The sequence below is a fragment of the Xyrauchen texanus genome, chromosome 10 (assembly GCF_025860055.1).
Source record: "Xyrauchen texanus isolate HMW12.3.18 chromosome 10, RBS_HiC_50CHRs, whole genome shotgun sequence".
NCBI lineage: Eukaryota > Metazoa > Chordata > Actinopteri > Cypriniformes > Catostomidae > Xyrauchen > Xyrauchen texanus.
In genome coordinates this window covers 42,814,474-42,820,473 of record NC_068285.1, presented here as the reverse complement: position 1 = coordinate 42,820,473, position 6,000 = coordinate 42,814,474, and the positions used below count along the sequence as shown (strand labels likewise).

General features: G+C 37.9%; 1 protein-coding gene across 2 annotated transcripts in view; it reads left to right on the top strand.

Moving 5' to 3' along the window:
* The first annotated feature begins 2,132 nt into the window (after positions 1-2,132).
* The window catches only part of LOC127650371 (phosphatase and actin regulator 4A-like), an 89,409-nt gene continuing 85,541 nt past the window's right edge, over positions 2,133-6,000 (top strand). The window contains exon 1 of one of the 2 annotated variants that reach the window (XM_052135741.1): positions 2,133-2,383. The gene's annotated coding sequence lies outside the window, so the exon portion shown is untranslated. Of the gene's footprint in view, positions 2,384-4,745; positions 4,843-6,000 lie in introns of those variants that run through there. The other variant, XM_052135742.1, reaches the window with a different exon arrangement.

Below are 6,000 nucleotides of genomic sequence, written 5' to 3'. Positions count from 1 at the left end.
TTTCCTCAGATTTGTTCTGTGATGACCACAAGGGGACGTATTAAATGTTTTTTGGCACCTCCATATTAAAACAAGTGTTGGGTGGGGAACAAATTCAATTTAAAATGATTATTCAATATAAATATTATTCGAGGAGCAACGTGCATATTTCTGCATTCAGTTACTATAGAAACTGTGATAAAACCATCCAGTGACCAGAACACAACACCAGTGTGTCTGTCATGCATTTCAATCCATTCTTCAATCTCTTAATGTATAATTATTATTGATTGTCTTAAAACACATGGATCAGGAGGAATATGGTGTTACATATTTTACACAAATTGTTTGTGCTGATTTTAAGGGAAACCTACAGGGCCCCTTACAGGACAGGGAGGGAATTTAAATGTGTCCAAGTGGCTCAAGTGTTTTGACTTCATTCACCCAAATTCGTTCAGATCCATATAATGATTCAGTGACCATTTCTGGTGAAGCCAGAAGGTGACAAATGAATGTCTTGTGTTCTAAGAACAGCAGATCTAACTTTTTTCCTACAGTTTGTCAACTGCACAACATAGAGTTAAAAACAGGAGCTGATATTTAAAAACCTTTCCATATTTAACACAGATCTAGTAATCTTCTGAAATTGGCCAAAATAACTGATCAAACGATTATCTCATAAACATAATAAAAAACCCTTAACTTAAATGAAGACTCGTGCTCGGATATAAACTCCACTTACAATGTGTGCTTCAAAGAAGGATTGTCCTTTGTTTTTTCTCTGCAGTGCATTTCACATAATGCTGCCAATCAAGAACGATACGCCGATAAAAACTGTAACTCTCGTTTGTGTGTTCCTCATCTCTAGATTATTAATGTAAATCAACAAATGTCATTTGTAATTAAAGGAGCAATATGTAACATTGACATCAAGAGTTTAAAATGGGTACTGCAGTCCAAATTCAAAATATTGGAGGGAGTTGTCTACCTCGCCCCCTCCTCCCCAGACTCGAGGACACGCAACAGGAACGAGCAAACTGACAATGGCAAGTGAAGTGCCTTACACTGTAAGTTGATCAGGTAATGTATACGTTTGCAATATGTTTATTGTTTGCTAATTATAAATCAGCTCATGTGGATTGTTTCTATAACTCTGTCAATGTTAGCTTGATATATTGCTGGCTTTCATGGCTGCAGCGTGCTTTGTTTGCCCGCTAACTTGTTTCAAATCTGGCAACCCGGGATGTCAAAATACTATTGGGAAATGGGCAGTGGGCAGGATAACACAGGCCCAGAAAATTCCTGCCCAGAACGGACATTCAAAGTAGAATATACTGGCAGTAGCATTGTATTCTGATAAGTCAGTATTTCAACTTGGCATGTTTCCTAAATCACTGATAAAATATTATGATAATTTTACACTTTAGTACAGTAAATATATCATATATTGCACCTTTAAGTAAGTTATCGCTGACTTGAGTGTTTAAAGAAAAGCCTCTCTTAAAAAAATACCACCACTAGATGGCAGGCGTGACCAATGAAAATGTCTCACATCTGATGGCAGTGTTGTTCAGTCATTCATGCTCGATGCCCCTAATTCCTTTATGAATTCTTAAAAACAATGCGAGTCAGGAAAGGAAAGATCTAATGTTGCTTTATCTAAACAGAAATTTTGGACAGTCTGTTATAAAAAAAAAAAAAAAAAAGGAAAGAACGATAGAAAGAAAAAAAAGTTAAACTACAATCTATAATAATGAAATAGAGAAAAATAATGCTTTTCCAGTCCCCCCAAAAAACTAAAATATATAAAAATGACCACATGTCCAGAGATAAAGAAATGTAGGGAAATTAAAAAAAAAAAATTATATGTATTAATTCTGAATTTATTATATACTAAATAAATAAGCAAAGAAAGAAAGAAAAAACTCAAACTACAATTTATAAACATGAAATAAGAAAAAGTAATGCTATCATTCTTATCTGGAAAGAAAAAAAACATACCTATACGAGCGATAAACAACAAAACACTTGGCAACCTCGTGATATCGCAGGAATGTTAACCTTTCTCTGGTCACATGACCTGCCAGTGACGCCTGCTGTCAACCAGGCATCAGCCTGAACCTCCGCCGGTTTCTGAGAGGAGTTTCAGGTGCGACACTTGGCAACCCAAGTTAAAACCCTGACACGGACCCCCTACTGGCATCGAGACAACACAACAAACTCGACCAACAGCTACATGGGAGCCTTCTGGATTAGGACATATTCATTGATTCTGGATAATTGTTTTTATTAGTTCTCACAGACTCATTTTGAGAGTTTGGGGTGACAGTCGCGAGGTGAAGCTGAAGACTCTGTGTTTGAAACTCTTCTTTAATGGAGGGATTTTATTGACATATTCACACAGGTAAGCTATTACAAGTCCCAGTAATGTATTCCTAAAAAATATAGAGATGTTTCTAATGCTTTGGGTCGGTGGTAATGATTAGCCGCTTTATGCTAGCAGCTCAACAACCTGTTGCTGTTTCCAAACATCATCAACGAATCAGGAAATAATGACATTTACACACCTAAACACATTTATGAGACACAATAACCACCAAAACATTCAGAGTACATAAATTAAACGGGAATTTCTTCTAGAGTCCCCCTGCAAATAAGTTTAGCTGTGTTTGATTCAGGTTAACTCCCAATGTTTTACATACACGAGGATGTTGCACTCTGAATACACATACACATCGCTATTAATATGAAACAAACCAGTTAAATTAAAGTTAAAAATATAGCTGGTTACACTACTCAAACCCCTCCAAACACACGTCAACCTGGTTTAAAGTTTACTACAGAGGTGCAATGTGACTTGATCGATCAGTGTTCAGAATATCATTACACAAGTCTACAGACAGTGTGATGTTTTATTGACTTGAAGTCCATTCATTCCCCACATTGTTTCTATAGTTTCAGCAAGCACTGGTAATGTTCAGGTAGACACTCTGAGAATGAGCAACCTGAGGGTCTGTTTTCTGTACACTGGTCTCACTTAGAAGCAGGAATGACAAAGTATGGCCAGGTGCTGTCATCCATTTCAAGTCAAAGTTCAGTTTAAGAAAGGTAAGTGTTGAGTTTATGACTTGACTGGATGGATTTGGTGTTCGCCGCATTGCAATCATGCAAATAACATTGTATGGTAACCAGTGGGGATTTCTTTAAGACTGCAAGGGAAGCTCAGCTTCCCCTATAATGTCAAAAAAATAATGGTCAAATATGTACTATTGTGTAAACAATTTATTGACTAAAAATGCGTTAGAACACGTTCATCTCGAAGACGAGTTCGTTCAGAATCAGCAACATTACATATAGCAGGTCGGCTGACTCGATTTACTTCTCATACATTCCCGTAGCGTCAGTGCATTTCCCTGTTGAAGCCGAGCGTCCATTGACTTCAATGGGGCTGCTCTGAACAGTTTTTTCAGTGCTCCGAAAATAGACGGTCATTGGATAAATGCTGCGATTATTTCCCGCCCACGGACGCTCAGCGTCTCTGGGGGTGAATGAGGAGTGGGCTGGCCCGGACTCCGGGCTTCCGCGTGATGATTGGAGGATCTGTCGAAAGACTGCATCTCCTTTTGATTGACAGCGAATCTGTACTATAAGAAGTCACTGAAGCTATTTCGCGCTCAGTCCCATCGCGGATTTCTCAAGTGTAGTCGAAAGACAAACTGCTGCAACCTATTTCTTTATATTTGTTTGTCGAAATTGCTAGTCAATTTGCATAATACATTTCACACAATTATACACCACATTCCTTGTTTCAGTTTTACCAAGTTTAATATATTTTGTTTTAGAGCGTTCGTTCGTTCGTTCGTTCATTCATAGGGCAGAATTTACTTTTAAATAAGTTTATAATGTAGGCCGAAAATGAGCTTCCCCTCTTTGAAAGACCAGCAGCCGCCACTGATGGTAACCGTTTTCTTGGTCAAGTGCTTTGAAACTGAATGCCGTGTAACATTGTTGTTGATTGTCATTTTGTTTATTCTCGTTTGAACAGGAAGTTACGCCCGGCATTCCATCCACAGGGCCTCGATTTAAAGGAGAATTATTGGTTCAAAACAAGTTGAGCTCAATCAACGGCATTTGTGGCATATGGGTTATTTTCACAATATGTGATTTTTAAAAAGGCAAACATCTGGGTTACATTGCGGCACTTACAATGGAAGTGAACGGGGCCAATCAGTAAACGTCAAAATACTCACTGTTTCAAAAGTATAGCCATAAGACAAAAACAATACATGATTTTAACGTGATACAATTCCTTACTATCCATTTCTGTGTAAAGTTATAGCCGATTTTGTAACTTCGTTGCCATGACGATGTAATACTAAACCCTGAAACGATCATTAAAATGACCTTTAAACTACTTTACACATCATAATAAACAGGTCTGACCAGAAGAATTTATGTGAGTGCTTTTCTAAATTAATGTGTGTCACATTTCTGCTTTTAAACCCTTTAAAATTTGGCCCCATTCTCTTCCATTGTTAGTGCATCACTGTAACCTCCATTTTTGCTTTTTAAAGAAAAAAAGAGTCCAAATCATTTTTTGTGATTATCAATAATATGCCCAAATGCTGTCAATTGAGCTCAACTTGTCCTGAACCTGGAATATTCCTTTAATGGTGTATATCTGAACGTGTTTGACTCCAGGTTAATCATAAATGAAAGGAGTGTGTTCTGGTGCAACGGTTGCTGGGATTTTAGTTGAGGAGATGGCCTTGTTCAAGCTTGGTTATTTCCCATTTAACCTCCATTCATTCTGTCAGTGCATCTAACAATGGCAGTCAGACAATGAGGGATTGTTTAGATTAGGTAAGAGCCCTTGATACATACTGTTTGTGTTTCTTAACTGTAGGATGAGGAAGTGCCTAGTGAGCATCCTGAAATGGCTGTTGTGAAGGTTTTGTTTTTAAGAAATGGCTTTAAGTGTGTTTCAGCATCATTAAACACAGTTGATGGTTAACTTAAGATCTTTTCTGCTGCCCCGGTCAGGACAGTAGTTCAGATTTTACTCGTGCTACTACCAAACTTTAAAGTCGAATTGCATAATTTGCTCCAGAACATGTCGTGTTCACAGTACTTTGTAACCGCACGCTTCATATTTCCCAATCTTTTAGATAGAGGAAGTCTGTGGTTTACACGTTTAATAGCGCCTTTGTGTATTCGTAACATGCCCTGTGTGATAAACCAATGAAACTACCTCTTTTTGTTGTTATTTCTTTTAGTATTAATCAAACAAATAGTCATTGGTGCACTAAGTAAGATTTTAGCTCGTCCCGTCGGTCTCAGTACGTGTGACCACCAATGGTATACTCCTGGATACTGGAAGTTTGTTTACCAAATGGTCAACAACCACTTTACACCAAAAATTTCTGTTTATCTTCTATTTTGTTACTTTTAGTCTGTGTTTTTCCATCTCATACTACACACATCCCTATAATGACATTATTGTATCTAATCCAAACAAATTTGTGCAAATTTGTGACTGTGCTGATGCGACTCGTGAGCTCTCTATCCCGCTTGAACATCGCTGTGTGCTCACGCTTTCCGTTTGATGATGCACCGCTTATACTTGATACGCGCTGTGAGAGATGCAGGTCGTAGTGGTTTGTTTCATGACTCCAGCAGGAATCTCTTGCTTAGATATTTTATCTTTCCACTTGCACTCATTCTATTTGGACTGTCTGGTGGATCACATTCCTCTTTATCAATACCATACCATCGCTCTGGACTATACTGTTGACTTGGGCTCCGTTTTTGTCTGTCTTAAGTATATTGTGTTTGTTGTTTTATTGTTTGGTTTGCTTGTTATGTTTGAGCAATGGCTGAAAGCGCTGTGTAAAGTAAACATGTTGTTGTTATTATTTGTGGTAGTAACTCTTTGCACGACACTGTGTCATGTGTTGTCAACATGGAGGCGGCGACCCACTCCATGTAAAATTTAACAGCTTTTATTAGGTTTCATCTAAT